We start from the raw sequence: 20,225 nt of genomic DNA on the forward strand, positions 1-20,225 counted from the left end.
GACTGGCGGGCTGGGGCATGGTCCCCTGACTCCAACTGGTCTGGCAAACATTGGCTAGATAGGTGTGGACAGAGACTGGTCGGTGGGGGCATGGCCCCTGGATCCAACAGTGCCTGTGAGCAGAGAAGCTGACAACAGTGTGGACTGAGTCTTGCGGGTGGGGGCATGGATCCTTGAGACCAACTGTGCTGTTGGAGACCCTTGAATCCTTCTCTGTTGAGCAGGGTTTGCATTGCCTAAGACAATTTAATTGGAACTTGTGTCTGGGGCTGTCCACCCAGGGTCATTCTGAGGTTCACCTTCAAAGTGCTCCAATGGAAAAGAACTGAAGGGTGGGGGTGGGGAGGGCTGGACACTGCAGCTGTTTGTATATCTTCACAGCCAAGATTTAAACCTAATACTATGGCTTCTTAGGATAGGATAGAGGTTGGTTGACATCAAAACAGAGCTAGCTTGCGCTATCTCACCAAGCAAATCCTCACAGCTTCTGGTCAAAACTCTGAAACAGGCCTTTGTAAGGTTGAAGGCCCGTTACAAAGTTGCAAAGCCTAGTGCTTTGGTAAGGGGCTATCTCTACTACCTGGGAACCCCAATTCAACCTCACCCTATCAGTTCTAATAACCAAATAATGGAAAATAAACATGGTGTGGACCTAACAGAAGAACTCTGGCAACATGAATAACATGAATAGATCATCTCCTACCCCCTAAAGGAGATACAACTGACAAAGGAGATACAACTGAAGATGCCATGCATAGACAAATGGCAGCAAAGTCAGAAATTGAATTCAGAATATGGATGGCAAACAAGATAAATAGAATGGAAGAAAAGATAGAAATTGAATTCCAAAGAGTAGTTCTAAAGTTGTCTCATGAAAAAAATGAATTCAAAGATAAAGTCACCAAAGATATGGACAAAATGAAAAAAGAGATAGCAGAGCTCAAGGAAATGAAAAAGTTAGTTGAGGAGCTCTGAAATACAGTAGGATCCCTCAGTAATAGAGCTGACCAAGCAGAAGAAAGGATCTCTGAATGCGAAGAACATTCCCAAATGCTCGAAGATGCAGACAAATGGAGAGCAAAACTGATCATTCCCTGAGAGAGTTGTGGGATCACTTCAAAAGAATAAACATTCGTTTTACAAGAATTCCTGAAGGAGAGGAGGATGGTCCAAAAGGTACAGATGCTCTACTCCAAGAGACTGTGCAGGACAATTTCCCAAGCATTGCAAGAGATATATAACTTCAGATAGTAGGCAGTTTCAGAACCTGAGCAAGACTCAATCCAAATAAAGCATCTCCTAGACACATTGTGATTAACTTTGCCAAACTTAAGACAAAGGAGAAAATTCTGCAAGCAGCCAGACGTAAGAAAAGCATCACCTACAAAGGTAGAAATATCAGAATGACTGCAGATCTCTTAGCCAAAACGTTTCAAGCCAGAAGATGGTTATAGACCTTCAGTCTCGTAAAACAAAACAACATCCAGCTTAGGATCTTGTATCCAGCTAAACTCAGTTTCAATTGTGACAGAGAAATCAAATGCTTTCATGACATACGAAAGTTGAAGAAATTTGCCATAACTAAACCAGCTTGCCAGGATTTTGTCAGACCCATCCTCCATAATGACCAGCGCAATGCTCTACCTCCAAAGTAAACTCACCCAGAAATTTTTGAACAAAACACAACTTCCACAGTGGTGAAAGGATTAAAAATGTCCACTGGACATCTGAAAATCATGACACCCAAAACACAACCAGGCTTATCAATTCTGTCAATTAGTGAATGGCTTAAACTGTCCTCTAAAGAGGTACAGGCTGGCTGACTGATACAAAAACTGAGACCAGATATCTGCTGTGTACAAGAATCTCATCTTACTTTAAAAGATAAAAATAGACTCAGGGTGAAGGGATGGACTTCTATAATACAGGCAAATGGAAACCACAAAAATGCAGGGGTTGCAATTTTAGTTGCAGATAAAATTGGCTTTAAACTAACAAAGATAAAGAAAGATAAGGATGGTCATTACATATCTGTCAAGGGAAACAACCAACATGAAGATATTTCGATAATTAACATTTATGCACCCTACCAGAATGCTCTCAATTTATAAAGCAAACCCTAATGGATATGAACAACCTGATGTCTTTCTGCACCGTAATAGTTGGAGATTTTAACACCCCTTTGACAGTTTTGGATAGATCCTCCAAGAAGAAACTAAACAAAGAAATATTAGACTTAAACCTGACCCCAGAACAAATGAACTTTACAGACCTCTATAGAACATTTCATCCTAATAAAACTGAATATACATTCTTCTCATCAGCCCACGGATCATCCTCCAAAATAGATCATATCCTAGGACACAAGTCTAACCTCAGAAAATTTAAAAGAATAGAAATTATTCGTTGTATCTTCTCAGACCACCATGGAATAACAGTTGAACAACAGGAATTTTCATACTCAAAGAAAGTTATGGAAACTAAATAATCTTAGGCTGAATAATACCTGGGTCAAAGACAAAATTAAGAGGGAAATCACCAAATTTTTGGAAGAAATTGATAATGAAGTAACAAATTATCAAAACCTCTGGGATACTGAAAATACAGTCCTAAGAGGGAAATTTATAGCATTGGAAGCCATCATCAAGAAAACAGAAAGAGAGGAAGCCAACAACTTAATGGATCATCTCAAGCAACTGGAAAGAAAGAACATTCTAACCACAAACCCAGCAGAAGAAAAGAAATAACCAAAATTAGGGCAGAATTAAATGAAATTGAAAACAAAAGAATCATTCAGAAGATCAATAAAACAAAAAGTTGATTTTTTAAAAAGATTAAAAAAATTGATGAACCTTTGACCAACCTAACCAGAAACAGAATAGTAAAGTCTCTAACATCATCTATCAGAAAACATAAAGGTGAAATAACAACAGACCTCAGAAATTAAAAAAATCCTCAATGATTACTATAAGAATCTCTATTCCCAGAAATATGAAAATCTGCAGGAAATAGACCAATACCTGAAAGCATGCCATCTTCCTAGACTCAACCAGAAAGAATTAGAAATCTTGAATAGACCCATATCTATCACTGAAATAGCATCAATAATACAAAATCTCCCTAAAATGAAGTCTGGGACCAGATGGCTTCACATCCAAATTTTATCAAACCTTTGAAGAGAAAGTAGTACTTATATTATACAACCTTCTCCAAAGCACAGAAAAAGAAGGAATACTTCCTAAGACATTCTATGAAGCAAATACCATCCTGATCCCCAAATCAGGAAAGGATCCAACAAAGAAAGAAAATTACAGACCAATATTATTAATGAATACCGATGCAAAAATATTCAATAAGATCTTAGCAAATAGAATTGAACAATACATCAAAAAAACTATATACCATGATCAAGTTGGTTTTATTCCAGGGTTACAGGTTTGGTTCAACATACGCAAAGCTATAAATATAATACATCACATCAATAAAATAAAAAACAAAAACCATATGATTCTCCAATTGATGTAGAAAAAGCCTTTGATAATATCCAGCATCCTTTCATGATCAAAACACTTAATAGGCATAGAAGGGACATTTCTTAAACCAATAGAGGCCATCTACAGCAAACCCACAGCTAACATTATATTGAACGGTATAAAATTGAAAACATTTCCACTCAGATCAGGAACAAGGCAAGGATGCACACTATCTCAACTGCTATTCAACATAGTAATGGAAGTCTTAGCCATCGCACAAGGCAAGAGAAGATGAATCAAGGGTATCCAAAGAGGGTCAGATGAGATCAAACTCTCACTCTTCGATGATGATATGATCTTATACCTGGAAAATCCCAGGGACTCAACTTCAAAACTCTTAGAAGTGATCAAGGAATATAGCAGTGTCTCAGGATAAAAATCAATACTACAAATCAGTAGCTTTTATATATGCCAGCAATAGTCAAACTGAAAATATCATCAAAGACTCTATTCCTTTGGCATTTACAGTAGTGCCAAAGAAAATGAAATATCTGGAAATTTACCTAACAAAGGATGTGAAAGATCTCTATAAAGAGAACTATGAAAGTCTGAGAAAAGAAATAGCTGAAGATGTTAACAAATGGAAAAACATTCCATGGTCATGGCTGGAAAGCATCAACATTGTTAAAATGTCCATACTACCCAAAGCAATCTACAGATTTAATGCAATCCATATTAAAGCACCATTGGCATACTTTACAGAACTTGAAAAAATAATACTTCATTTTATATGGAGTCAGAAAAAACATCAAATAGCAAATACATTACTCAGAAATAAGAACAAATCAGGAGGTATCATGATACCAGACTTCAGGCTATACTACAAATCTATAGTGATCAAACAGCATGGCACTGGCGTAAGAACAGAGAGGTAGAGTTATGGAACAGAACAGGGAACCAAGAGATGAACCCAGCCCCTCATAGTCATTTGATCTTCAACAAGCCTATCAAAAATATCCAGTGCAGGAAAACCTCCCTATTTAACAAATGATGCTGAGTAAAATGGCTGGTGACCTGTAGAAGACTGAAACTGGACCCCCACCTTTCACCATTAACAAAAATTTATTTTCAATAGATAAAAGATTTAAACTTAAGATATGAAACTATAAAAATACTAGAAGAGAGCACAGAGAAAATACTTGAAGAAATTGGCCTGCGAGAATATTTTATGAGGAGGACTCCCCGGGCAATTGAAGCAACACCAAAAATACATCACTGGGATCTGATCAAACTAAAAAGCTTTTGCAAGCCAAGAGCACGGTAAGTAAAGCAAACAGACAACATTCAGAATGGGAGCAGACTCTTGCAGGTTATGCTTCCAACAAAGGTCTAACAACTAGAATCTACAGAGAACTCAAACTAATCAATAAGAAAAGAACAAATAACTATATGGGCAAGAGACTTGAACAGAAAATTCTCTGATGAAAATAGGCGCATGGCCTACAAACACATGAAAAAATGCTCATCATCCTTAATCATCAGAGAAATGCCATTCAAAACTACTTTGCAATATCCTCTAACGCCAGTAAGATTAGCCCATATCACAAATTCCAAAACTACAGATGTTGGTGTGGATGTGGAGTGAAGGGAACACTTCTACACTGCTGGTGGGAATGCAAGCTAACATGACCTTTTTGGAAAGAAGTTTGGAGAACACTCAAGGAACTAAAAGTAGACATACCGTTCAATCCTGCAATTCCTCTACTAGGTATATACCCAGATGATCAAAAATTATTTTACAACAAAGACATTTGCATCCGAATGTTTATTGCAACCCAATTCATAATTGCCAAGACATGGAAACAGCCCAAGTGCCCACAGACCCATGAACAGATTAACAAATTGTGGTATATGTACACCATGGAATATTATGCAGCCATAAAAAGATGGAGACTTCACATCTTTTACGTTTACATGGATGGAGCTCGAATATAATCTTCTTAGTAAAGTATCTCAAGAATGGAAAAAAAAGTATCCAATGTACTCAATACTACTATGAAATCAATATACAATCACCTACATATATTCATATGATATGAATGGCAAAACATAACTGTAGTCCAGAAAGTAGAAAAGAAGGGAGAGAGAGGGGAGGGGAGGAAGGAGGGTATTTGGGGGGACCTCACCTAATGTGCATGATGCAATTGTACATTTCAAAACTATTAAGAAATGAGTATAATTGTGATGGATGTGTTATTTAGTTTAATGTAAGCATTTTACATTGTATATCAAAGCAGTACACTGAATCCCCTAAATGCATCAATGTACAAAGTTATGATTTAATAAAAAAAAAATAAAATATTTGAATAGATACCTTACCGAAGAAAACAAACAAGTGGCATATAAGCATATGCAAAGATGTTCAACATCATATGCCATCAGGGAATTACAAATTAAAACAACAAAGAGATATCACTATCTACCTAATAGATAGAATGGCTAAAATCCAAAACATTGAGCAACAGGAACTCTCATTCATTGCTAGTGAGAATGCAAAATAGTACAGCCACTCTGGAAGACAGTTTGGTGGTTTCTCACAAAACCAATACTCTTATCCTACAATCTAACAATTGTCCTCGTTGGCATTAAACAAATGAGTTGAAAAACTTATGTATGTTCCACAGCAAAAATCCTGGACATGGATGTTTATAGAACCTTTATTCATACTAACAAAACCTGAAGCAAACAAGATTTCCTTCAATAGGTGAAAGGATAAACTAACTGTGGCACACCCAGACAATGAAATATCATTCAGCAATAAAAATAAATGAGCTATCAAGCCACAGAAAGTCATGGAGAAACCTGAAATGCACACCACAGAGAAAAAATGCCAATCTGAAAAGGCTACGTATTCTATGATTCCTATTATATGACATTCTAGAAAAGGCAAAACTATGGAGATGGTACAAAGATGAGCAATCTCCACGAGCTGGAGGTAGGGTTGGGGACATAGACAGGTGGAACACAGGGGACTGAAATCATTCTGTACAATAGGAGGACACACGCCACACCTACAGAATGTATGGCACATAGTAATGTTAGTGACAATTACTGCGTTTAATTGTCTCATTGATGTAACAAATGTACTAGAATAATGAAAGTCGTTAATAACGGAAAACTGTCAGGTGATAGGAGTGATTTATGGGAATTCACTGTACTTTCTACTCATTTTTTCTATAAACCTAAAAGTTCTCGGAAAAGTAAATTAATGAAAAAAAAAAAAAGAAGTCAATAGTGCCACTGATTCACGCTCAAAAAACTTTGCTTTTGCTCTTTCTTATAAAGGGCCAAAGCAACTGTTAGTTGAGGACTAATTTTACTAACTTTACTCTGCTACAGATGTCCTGCCCTCTGAATACTCTACTGGATGGTCCCTAAGCTTATCAGGTATTTCCAGTGTGTGACGGGCACACAAATCCCTGAGGCCCTGTGTGGGCTGCAGTGATTACTCCTTGGCTCCGTCACATGGTTCTTTCCCAGCATCACATCATTTCCTCTTGCCAATGTTGTCAAGGAGATTCAGCATGAGACTCAAGACAGTCCTCCTTCTGATCTCCAGAGCTGTCTTTGTGTACAGCCCTCTCCTCTATTACTTTCTTCTATACACTGTTACTTCCTTGACCTCCAAGGTCTCCTAGCTCCATGTCTATTCACGGAGACCACACAGTCCACTTACAGCCCCATTCCTTGGCAACTTGAAAATTATGCAGGAGGGTAAATTTGGATCTTAGTCAGAATTCTCTGTTTTTTACTTGTAGGACAGCTGATACTCAAAAGTGAATAATAAACATACCCTTTCTTAGAGGAGGAAGTAAAGTAATAAAGAACTCCAAGGATACTGTACCTTCCCAGAGACATCTACCAAGTGCTATGCCCAGCATTAATTTGGGGAGTGAGGACCTGGAACCAAGATCACCCACGGGAAGGAAGTAGTGAGTTCAAGGGAACTGTCTGGGTCTGGAGGAAGTAAAAAACAAACTGGAGGAGCTGGATTCCAGAAAGGCTCTTTCTTTTTTGAGACAGTGTCTTGTTCTCTTGCCCAGGCTAGAGTATAATGATGTAATCATAGTTCATTACAACCTTGAACTCCTAGGCTCAAGTGATCCTCCTGCCTCAGGCTTCTGAGCAGCTTAGGACTATAGGTGTGTGCCACCACACCCAGCCCAGAAAGTGTTTCTGAGTAGCAGAAGCAAACCAGAAAAATACTAGACTAAAAAGCAGAGGGCCCTGGGCAGTGGTGTGATCATGACCTCCTTCAGGAGGAACCTGGGTCTCTCCGCAGCTCCTAGAGCAGCATCTCACTCTCCCTGGTCAGCCTTTGTGTGCTCCACCCAAATATGACTTTAGGTAGGAAGAAAGTGCCTTGTTCTAGAATGTCAGATAGTTTCACAACATAAGGTAGAGTGTATTCTTGAAACCTATAGAATGGGGAAAAGAGTTTCTGTATCTAAAAAGACAAATGAGTGCTGATTAAGAGCAACAGGTGGGAATTACAAGGCCTTAGTCTGAAACTTGCCTCCACCACTTACTCCATAATCCTAGGCTATTGAGGTCCTTCACTACGATGCAATACGATCATCTGTGAAAATAGGGACAAAAAGCATACTTCCCTGCGGTTGATGTAAGATTTAAATGCAGGAACACATAGTGAAGTATGAAGTTCTTAGAAAAATGCACTTAGCAAATACTTAATAACTACGAGTTATGCTGAAGAAGAGGGAGAAAAGGAGAAGAAAGAGGAAAAGGAGCTGAATGCCACCCATTTGCTTCCTGCACTACTGACTGCAGAAAGCCCTCTGTTTATTCTATAGATTACAGAGTCCCTTGGCTGTTTACAAAGCACTGACCACTTACCACCCTACCAACTGCAGGCACACTCACTCAACATTGGTCTGGCCAATATGAGTAATCCTTCACCTTGCATGCAAATGTTTCTGAAATACCCTTAGACTTTTCAGTTATGTCAGTCAATCAATTCTCTATTCTGCTTAAATTAGTTTGAACTTGGTTTCTATCAGTAATAACTGAACTGGTTCTAATACATTAGCAACCATTTGAATTTAATGGCCTTAAATATGACCTTTTGTAGGCTATGTAGCAGAGATTTTTACATTTGAATGATCATCATAGGGCTATTGGTAATCAGAAGATGCCTCTTGTGGGGCTGGCACCCTTGTCTCATCAGTGCTCAAAACATACTTGTTTCAGTACTTAAAATAATATTAAAATAATTCACTTATCTCTTATGATATTGAATCAGACCAGATTGACCTTAAAAAATAAAATCAAAAGGTCAAGTTCAAATCCCAGACAGAGAATAAATAGAAATAAAAATTAACTACATAGTGCTCCAACTAGATAATTTGATTATAAAGGATAATTTTTCTTTTTTCTTGCTACATAATAAAAATCAATACAAAATAAAAGAGAATAAAAAGAAGCTTTATATATTAAAATTATATCCTTAAGATTACAGTGGATATATAGCATTTATTTTTATAGGAAAGAAACACAGTAAAGCTAACAACAAAGTCTATTTATATTAAACTGTAACCTGAAAATGTTTAATGAATTCCTTAATGCCCATGACACCCACATGCGTTAGGCAAAATTCAATTTATCTTGAAAAAAATTTAAGTATAAATTTATATGATATTCTACATACAACTTCAAGTTTGTATGCAATAAACTGAAATTATTATAAATGCTGAAAAGTAAATAGTATTAACTCAAAGTGATTAGGAACAAATACATTATAAAAATAATATAAATTCCCTGGTTTTTAAAGACCTCAAATAATAACAACAGGAAAAATGTACATTGTCTTACCCCTGGCTCACTATTCTTACCCCTGGAGGTAACAACTATTAACTATTTCTTATGTATCCTTTATAGGAATTTTCAATGTACATTTGTGTAAGTTTATATATATAAGCTTTATATATATATAAAAATTTTACATTAATAGAATCACACCATTCATACTATCCTACAATTTCTTTTAACATAAAATGTATAATACATATATTTTTGTAATTTTATATATGTATATTTTTCATGAAAGTATAATTTGAAATATTTTCTGATTCAGTATATAGACCTCTATGTCATTCTCTGTCATGGGTATAGAGTCACCTATGGTAAATGTATGCCAGAAAGTACTTAATGCATCCAACCTGCAGTGCATGAGCGTCAGTGAGAGCCTGCAGCTTCAATGGGAGAGGACCCTACCCTTGACACCATTTGGAATCAACTACATGTGGGAATAATATAAGGAACCTAGACTTTCAATCTGTTTTATTATTTCAACTTCTCTATGGAAAATGTATCATGTTATGGCCACACCCAAGCTCACCTCCCTGCCTCCATTTGCCACTTCTTCCACTTCAGCTGCTGTTAATTTCTCTCTTTAAAATGAGGCCACAGAGAACATGATAAATCAAGAAACGACCTTGTTGCAGGAAGTATCAGATCTTAAATTTTTTGATAGGAATTGCCAAGTCACCCTCCCCAAAATGTTGTTCTAATTTACCTTCATTCCCCAGTGCACGAAAATGCCCTGTGCCCTCACTCTTGCTAATGTAATTGTGTTATTTTTCTTTTAATGCTGCCTTTACTTTTTTTATTATATAGACTGCATTTTCTTTTGCTTTCTAGTAATTTGATAGTTATAGTCTTTTATTTTAGCTCCTCTGGTGGCTATGTCAATTGTTGTTGAAATAGTTAAACATTTATTTTATTGGTTTATTAATTTTAGACATCTACTGATTCCCTGCCTTCTACCACAACCTCCTGATCTGACGATTTCTTCTGTCTGTTGTTGTGTATAGGTGTAGATATAGAGACACTGATGCTCTTGTTAACTTCACTAGGTGCCAAGGAGAAGAAGAGGCCTATATTTTGGCACCATTTAGCAGAAATCCCCAGATCACATACAGTAGGAGCTGCTGCCATTAGCAAGGAAGAAGAGGAAAGAAACGACAAACTCCTGTGTTTAGGAAGATTATTCTGGCAATGGTATATAGCATAGAGTCTAAAATGCAAAGATTCGTGATGATTATGGCAAGAGAAAGTTCAATGTAGATTTGAGTATTCATTATTCGAAATGCTTAAGACCAGAAATGTTTTGGATTTCATATTTTTTTGAATGTGGGGCTTTTCCATATACATAATGAAATATCTTGGGGATAAAACCTAAGTCTAAACATGAAGAAGTTTATGTTTCATATACAGATACATAGCAGAAGGTAATTTTGTACAGAAGATAATTTTGTACAATATGTTTAACAATTTTGTATATGAAACAAAGTTTTGGCTCCTTTTTGACTGCAACCCATCACTTGAGGTGATTTGTGGAATATTCCACTTTGTGGCATCAGATCAGCAACTCAGAAAGTTTCCGAGTTGGGGCGTTTCAGATTTTGAATTTTAAGATTAGGGATGCTCAATCTATACTGCAAATATATCCACTTTCCCTAAATCTAATCTATGAACTAAAAACTATCACAAAGTCATGATAACGATGATGATGATGACAATTACCATCTGGTTGAGTGCTCACCATGGGACTGGACTAAGCCCTTCACATGTTTCATGTAATAACAACCTTACAAGGTAATTACTGTTAACCCTGCGTTACAGTGGGAAAATGAAAACATTAGTTTACAAATACTATTCTGAAGGTTACAACCATTAATAAGTAGCTGAGATTTTCCTTTCTAACTGTATGATCATGGAATGGTAATTGAAAAAAAATGATCATGAGGGCATATGTCTTTATTTGGGCTGAGGTACCAGAAGGAGTTTTTCACAAACATTTGTATAAGTACAAGTACTCAAGAAAGCACTATGATTGCATCACTCATTCTTACACACATTTCCCAAAATGCACAAGTGAGAGAAGAGGGAGGAGCTACTGACCCTACTTAGGATACTACAAGCCTGAGTTCATGCCTGCAGCTGCATAATAGTGAACAAAGATTGAGAACCACCAATTTAGAGAAGAGAACTAAAAAGAGAAATGAATATGATGAGAAAGCAAACAACAGGAAATGTGAGGGTTTATGTTGAAAAAAGAATTTTAGGAAATGGTAAGCACTGTCAAAACCGCAGATGTCAGGGATGCTGAGGAGTAAAACAAGTTTCTGAATTTTATGGTTGGCTGATAACTTGGAAAGACTAAAGAGAATAGAAAAAGGAATCACCCAGAGAAGACTACTGTTGGGAGAAGTTTGGTGGTGGAAAAATGGCAGAGGACCACAGTCTCTTTAAGGGACATATACTTATTTGTGTTTTAAGATAAAAGATATCTTAGCAGGTCTTCAGGCTAAAGTAGAAAAGCTAATAAAAAGGATTGATGATTTGATAGAGTAATTGGTGAAGCTAGACTTGTGTTGGTTTGAGATAATATTATCTGATATCATTGTGGCACTTTACAATTTGTAAAGCATTTTCACACCAAGAATCCTCTGTATTCCTTGCATAACTCTGTGAGACAGGTGAAGCAAGAATTATTACCTAATTTTACTTTAGGAAACTGAGGCTCAAAGAGACTGAGACAGTCCAAGGCAGTCTGGAATAGGAAAGAGAGCTCTGAGTTTAAAGTTAAAATACTCTCTTTCTCATGGGCTGCATGCTTTGAGCAAGTTATTTAAGTTACTTGGGCCTCAATTTCTTCTCCAAGAAATGGGAATACTTCCCAGGCTCTGGATGAACTGGAGAAATGTATGCAAAGCAGCTGGCATGGTACCTGGGAAACACAGGCCCTCAATAAATTACAGACGCTATTACTGCTATGGCCAGAGATGACAGGACCACAACCAAATCCAGAGGCACCAAATCCAGGTGCCTTCTACTCCTCAAAGCTGCTATTACCTGTACAAGGAACTGCCACACTCTGTCAAGAAGCTCGAGTCAATGCAGTCAATTCATCAACCTCCCAATATGTGCCTGGTAACTTGTAGGTACAGACACAGGAAGACACTGTAACCACACAGAATGACCAACCAAGACAGAGGGGGTCTTAAGAGTAGTGTCTGCAGGGCTTTGGCACAAAGGTGAGGCTGTGACAAATTGCCATCCAGATGGGAGAGGATGGGAACAGAGGGATCAAAGATATCTACAAAGAAGACATGACATTGGAGGTGCATCCGGAAAGATGAGGTTCCTGATGGGAGAGGAAGGGCATCTGGAGTGGGAGAAAGAGCACCAGCAACAGCTCAAAGGGATTCCAGCAAAGATGGCCTCAGATGTTACTCAGCCCCCTCAACCACTGCGAAAGAGATTACATACACCTGCATGCCCCTCCACACCCTCAGTGCCTCTTACCAAATAAAAGTTAATTCCCTCCTGAAGAAGAGCCAAAATGGGAAAAGGTACAGAGATGGTGGAAGAGATTCAAGAAGTCAGAGGCATCTCCAGCAGCTACAACCAAACCAGGGCCCCTGGGAACAGTCCTGCACGACATGCCAGTTAAGAGGGCCCCTGTATACTATGCCCTCAGCTCACACCTGCAGCACAGCGTGGAGGGCACTTCAGTGGCCCCACACCTCACTATTCCTCAGAAACCCACAGGATGCAATGCCTGTAGCTGTCCACGCCAGGCTAAGCAGAGCATAACAAGGTCAAGATGTGCCTGCAAATGCCTAGATGCAGCATCTTTGTCCACAACTTCCTTATCTGCACAGACGCTCCATAGAAGATCCTTTTCTTCTATTATCCAGGGATACAGGCAACATGTATAGCCTCACAACTCATCACAGCTATAGCCTAACATAAAGGAAAACTTAGGTCAGCAGTTCTCAACCTGTGGGTCATGACCCACAGGAACTGTATTAAAGGGCTGCGGCATTAGGAAGGTTGAGAACCACTGACTTAGGTGTATTTTGAGGATTTGGTTTCAATGCCATCCCTGTCACAACCACAGATTCCAATTATAGAGTGGTTTTTTTCTTTGTATCCAGCAACTAGATTATCTCTAGATTCCTTGATTCCTCTCAAGAAAGAAATAGGAAGAAAACTGTTATTCTTCAGTCACTGAATAAAGCCCAAGAAATGCTCTGCTGTTCTGGTTAAAAATACGCTACACATAGGCTTAAAATTTTTCAATTTTGGAAGAACCAAATATATCACTATCAACCTGGTAAAAAATGGCATAAATATAATTAAGTCTTTTTTATTAAGAACAAGAGAATTTAACAAAATATCAAAATCCTCATTAGGAACATGAACTGTGATTGGAATAAGCACAAGGAGATGTTCAACTGAAGAATCTATCATTGTAACTTGAGTTTTAAAAAAAAATCTATATATCACTGTATTTATGACACACAATCTATGAGTCAGACTTATATTTCAACTTCTGATGCACCTGGAACTAAGGTAAAGAAAGAACTTGGATATTATTTCTAAAAATCTTGGCATAGAACTAAGAAAAATTATAAAACATAATTAACTGCAGCCAGTGACTCCAGGCTAGAATTGCAGGTAAACACAGGCTTCAGTTCCACTTTATTCTATTCAGTGAGTGACAGCAAGCATGAGAGAGAACATTCGCAGCAAATGGCAAAGGCCCACAGCAGCTCACTACAGAGTAAAGAGATGGCTGGCCAGATGCCGTGTGTGGGTGACGAGAAGTGCACACTGGAAAAGAGCAGAGCATGTGGCAATGCCATCAGAGGAACTCTTTTTAAGTTTCTCAAAAGGAAATGCAACACAGTGTGTTTGGCATCAGGAATGGTTGTCTAAGTGTGATTCTAATGTTATAGTTGGATGACATTTTGAAATGTTTAGTCTTGAAATCCACAGGGAGATCTACTGTTTTATCTGTTTAAACAAAGGTAGCTATAAAAGAGCCGAATGATACTGAAAACCTGTTTGCCTTTCAAGTAATTATATAGTGCTGAAAATAAAGAGTTTTCCTTCTCCATTTTATAAAGAATCCACCATTGCCGGCCGACTTCTGAAGCCAGTGGTAAGAAAATTGCTCCAGAGAGGGTAATTTTCCTTCCTTAATGGTGCAAATTAGCTATATGGTTCACTGGAAACTGTGGTTAACAGAAATCAAAATTAAACAAAGAGAGTACAATTCCATCATCATCCTAGGAAAGTGAACCAGTGGGCCTGATTTTAGGGATAGAAGTTGATAATATCACACCCCAGTGGGGCATGAGGTGGCAGAACTTTTGCCTTGGAGGCTGGAGCCAAATATTATTACAGCAGTGAGACTTGTATTTGCCATGGTCTCTACTTCAGTATTCTAAATCATATCAATAAGGAAACACTTGTTTTCAGCTTCTACCCAGGGCTCTGCTTTCATAGCTACCCACAGGCTACAACCCTTTATGAGAAATTAAATTATATCAGTGTGTGAAATCAAGTAGCCATATCTGATGTAGAACAGTGATAGTACAACCAATGTGCTGCAGGTCACTTTAGGGAGAACAGCACAAAAGATGTTGAAATGTTGTGAGCCATGATTCGGTGCCCATAGCTCGAGCAGTGGTTAGGGCGCTGGCCACAAGCACCAGGGCTGGTAGGTTTGAACCTGGCCTGGGCCTGCTAAACAACAATGACAATACCAAAAAAAATAGCTGGGCATTATGGCAAGCACCTGTAGTCCCAGCTACTTGGGAGGCTGAGGCAAGAGAATCTTTAAGCCCAAGAGTTTGAAGTTGCTATGAGCTGTGTCACCACAGCACTCTACTGAGGGCAACATAGTGAGACTGTCTAAAAAAAAAAAAAAAAATGTTGTGAGCCAGTGTTCAGGTCTGCTCTGGGACAGGGAGGAAAATCCCCTGTGAGAAAAAAACAAGGAGCCAGGAGCTTTCCAACCCTCTTTGAATTGCTGAGTCCAGTGACAAACTTCATCCTCAGACGTCACCCTGGGTCACGACAGCTCCTGAATCAGAAATGGAGAAATTGCCACCCTCTCTGTCCTGAGGAGATGCCGTAACTAGTTTTCAAAATTAACTGGGACTTATAAACACAGGTATTTTGAGTCTCACTGAATAAGCTCCTAAAAGACGGAGTTAAAGACCAAGGTATTAAAACTTTTTAGTGCAACTGGCCAATTTATGACAAATTTGGCAACCACCCAAAAGTGACTGCTATGGATTGAAATACATTGAATCAATGGAATTCCATCAGTTAATAAACTTTAAAAAGAGAAAGCCAAAAAATACTCTTTTACTAGTTCAGAAAACTATTAAAATAAATCCTCATTTTGAAAATTAGTAATGAAAAAGAAAGAATTAACTCAGACAAGAACTATCAATGGGTGTTTTAACCATTAGGTGAATGACTAATGGGAGACTAGATGTTTTCATGTTGCCAGTAACTGCACACAAATAGAGATCATGTTGGCAGCTGTCTAGATAAGTGTCTATCTCTGTACCACCCATGGTGGGGCAACTGATACTCCTTTGTCTTCTGATGTGACACAAAGTATACAGTATCACCCATGGTATCCAGGCCAAAAATAAGAAATGTTTAATATTGAGTCTTTAGATATAACATCCAGCTTACGTGATGGGAAGAGAAGAACCAGTGAAATAACACAAGGAAGCAACCAGATAAATACAGAAACTGGGAAATTCTGTTGGACAAAAGGCCTACTCTCTTTGACAATTGTTGATAATATGGAAAAAAGGGGGCAGGAAGGACATAAAGTCTGGGGAACTGCTCTAGAGTGAGAGATCTAGGAGATAGAAAAGTCAAGTAAAATGTGTAGGCCTTACTTACATCCTAATTCCAACAAGCTAACTGGGAAAAAAACCAATTTGATACTACCATGGAAATATGAATACAGACTAGACATTAAATGATGCCAACAACTTGCTGTTAATTTTCATTAGAAAATAATGATACTGGAGTTATATAAGAAGATATCCATGTTTTCTAGAGATACATAATAAATGTTTAAGAGTGAGATGACATGAGGTCTTGGATTATACTTTACAGTTATATTCTGTATAAAAACACCTCCATCAACTACAAACTGCATATCCAATGTGGTCCCATGTTGCAATGAAGCTGAACAATGCCTATCTCCTAGTGATGTCTGGGCCATTGTGACATCACAGGACAACACATTACTCACATGTCTGTGGTGATACTGGGGTAAACAAATCTGTGCTGCTAGTCATAGAAATGTCTAACACAATAATGCATTGTACATATTAGATAATAACAAAAAACTGTTACTGGTTTCTGTATTTACTATACTATGCTTTGTCACTATTTCAGAGTGCATTCCTTCTATGTACAAAAAATAAAAGTTAACTATAAAACAGCATCAAGTAGATTCTTTGAGAAGCCCATTATCACGGGAGACGACAGCTCCATGCATGTTTTTGCCCCTAAAGACCTTCCAGTGGGACGAGACATGGAGGTAGAAAACCGTGATACTGATGATCCTGACCCTGTGTAGACCAAGGCTAATGTGTGTGTAAGATTTTAACAAAAATTTAAAAAATAAAAAAAAGTTTTTAAAATATTAAAAAAAATCTTATACGGGCGGCGCCTGTGGCTCAAGGAGTAGGGTGCCGGCCCCATATGCCAGAGGGGGCGGGTTCAAACCTAGCTCCAGCCAAAAACCAAAAAAAAAAAAAAAGAATTTAAAAAAAAAATCTTATACCAAGGATATTAAGACAAAATATTTTTGTTCAGCTGTACAATGTGTGTTTTAAGTGTTATTATGAGTTTAAAGGCTTTTAAAAGTTAACAAGTTTATAAAATAAAAAGTTATAGTAACCTAAAGTTACTTATTGAAGAAAGAAAAATATTTTCCTACAAATTTAGTGCAGTGTAAATGTATAAATGTGCAGTGTTTATAAAGTCTACAATGGCGTAGAGTAATGTCCTAGGCCCTCACGTTCACTCACCACCCACTCACTGATAGCACTCAGAGTAACTTCCAGTTCTGTGAGCTCTGTTCATGGTACAGTATAGTATATGCATTACTTTTTGTCTTTTAAACCATATTGTCACTTACCTTTTCAGTGTTTAGATATGTTTAGACATACAAATACCATTGTGTTATAACCGCCTGCAGCATTCAGTACACCAACACACTGTACAGGTGTATAGCCTAGAACAGTGGGCTGTACCACACAGCCTGGGTGGGAAGTAAGCTATACCATCTAGGTTTGTGTGAGGACGCTGTGATCACACATCACTGAACGTGCCTAATGATGCATTTCTCAGAATGTATCCCCGTCATTAAGTGACACATGTCTCTCCTTTAGTAATGAGAAAGGAGGGAGAAAAGAAGGAAAGGAAGTGGGGAGGGTAGACTGGAAGGAAGAAAGAAAAACAAAAAACAAATTTTAAAAAGGTCAGATAAAGCCAGTATAGCAAAATCTTGATAATACTAAATCCAGGAGGTGACTATATGGAGGTTATTTACATTATGTTTTCTACTTCTGCTCATTTTGAAAGTTTTCATAATAAAGGTTAATTTTTTAAATGTAAAGCCACAAAGCTCACTACATCTATGCTAACAAAGTACACAATTTCACACATCAGACAGGAGTCCTTATGTGAGAGGCCACTGTTTTCTGAAGAATTTAAAACATAAAACGCCTCTATTTCATTTGTGAATGCTGGTAAGATTTTGAGACTATATCTTAGCAAAGAATAGACAATACTGAATTCTATTTCCCAATAATATTCTAATATAAAATAGCACCAAAATAAATAAAATATGATTTGCTGAAACTCATTACTTGCAGAAAAGAAACCATGTTCCCAAAGCCTTACAAACAAAACCCAAACACTGGAAGGGTACATTAAAAACTTTAGAATAGTGACCTCTGGGGGCAGAGGTAGAGATGAGATCAGTGAATAGTTTTTAACGTTGATTTTTTTTTTTTTTTTTGAGCTACATGAATGTAGTGCCTATTCAAAAATAAAATTTAATTTCAAATAAGCTAATTTCAAATATACTTGTCAGATTTGAAAGAATTTTACTCCTCCACGAAGAATGTTTATTGCAGCCCATTTCATAATTGCTAAATCATGGAAGAAGCCCAAGTGCCCCTCGACCCACGAATGGATTAATAAATTGTGGTATATGTACACCATGGAATATTATGCAGCCTTAAAGAAAGATGGAGACTTTACCTCTTTCATGCTTACATGGATGGAGCTGGAACATATTCTTCTTAGCAAAGTATCTCAAGAATGGAAGAAAAAGTATCCAATGTACCTCAGCCCTACTATGAAACTAATTTATAGCTTTCATACGAAAGCTATATAACGCAATTATAACCTAAGAATATGGGGAAAGGGGAAAGGAATGGGAGGGGAGGGAGGAGGATAGGTGGAGGGAAGGTAATTGGTGGAACCACACCTACGGTGCATCTTACAAGGGTACATGTGAAACTTACTAAATGTAGAATATAAATGTCTTAACACAATAACTAAGAAAATGCCAGGAAGGCTATGTTAACCAGTGTGATGAAAATATGTCAAATTGTATATAAAACCAGTGCATGGTGGCCCATGATTACATTAATGTACACAGCTATGATTTAATAAAAAAAAAAAAAAAAATTGGGCCGCCAAAAAAGGACACTGGAGAAGGATCAATAAAAAGTGACATTTTTGTAAATTAAAAAAAAATAAAAAACCCAAAAGACGAAAATGAGCCACTTTTAACAGATTTACCAACAGTCATTTATCCCACTGCAGTATTGTCCCAGATTAACCTCTGACAATTTTTAAAACATGTCAATTTCTTTTCCTACTTCTAAACAGGTTTTTTCTTTTCTTTAGGCAGGCATTTAAGAAACTTGAAATAAATCTGAAGTATTTAACATGAAAGCCAAAAAAGAAAAAAATCCCTGGGGTTAACTTGGAGAAAAGCTCAAAGTAAGGAAAGCCCCTTTTATTTTTCATTTTGTGACAAAGCACACATTTAAGTCTTTACTTGAAAGGTAATGAATTTAACAAGAATTTAGAAATCTCCACTTTGGTTCCTCTCTTCTAACCTTAAGCCCAAACTATAATATTTTCCCTTTCTTTTCTCACCCATTACCTGTGCTTCTCAGCCCCCTCTTGTCTATCAAGATTACTGAAACCTCAAACAATGACATTCAGCAATGAGGTATGTAGTACTTTCTAGGATGAGTCTGCAAATTTAATTGTTAGACCTCATATGTAAAAAAGAGTAGCTGACAAAATATTATTACCTAAGGGCTAAAATACAATTATGCTTTGTAACTGAAATTGGTTTTGGAAACAGTGATGGATAGAGGCCAAAAAGAAAAAAATAAATGAAAATTAAGTGACTATTCAACACACTAACTGATGTTAGGGCACCACATCCTGCCAGTGCAGAAAAGGACATACAAAGTTATTGTTTTCTGCTTTTAAGAAAAATGCTGAAAGAAATATGTAAACAATGTCTGATTTTGGAGAGGAATCTTACTACCCTTTACTTGATGTTTCAATAATACATAGTAAAAATATTTTAAAGCTTAATACCAATCAAATAAATATATATAACATCATGACATATGCCAACATGCTTTAAAGAGGAAAAAACAAAAACACATATTTTTCATATTACCTAAATCAATCTTAACTCTCTTAATTTAACTGCATATGTTTCAAAGAGTAGCAAGAAAAAAATGTTAAGTTGACAAAATGTTAAGAGTGGGATTCTGAAATTTTAAAAAAATTTATGAT

At 37.2% G+C, this 20,225-nt stretch overlaps 1 protein-coding gene across 3 annotated transcripts in view; it reads right to left on the reverse strand.

Moving 5' to 3' along the window:
• The window catches only part of MIPEP (mitochondrial intermediate peptidase), a 224,634-nt gene that overhangs the window by 163,422 nt on the left and 40,987 nt on the right, over positions 1–20,225 (reverse strand). The window lies entirely within an intron of this gene.

Source organism: Nycticebus coucang, chromosome 15 (genome assembly GCF_027406575.1).
Source record: "Nycticebus coucang isolate mNycCou1 chromosome 15, mNycCou1.pri, whole genome shotgun sequence".
Taxonomy (NCBI): Eukaryota; Metazoa; Chordata; class Mammalia; order Primates; family Lorisidae; genus Nycticebus; species Nycticebus coucang.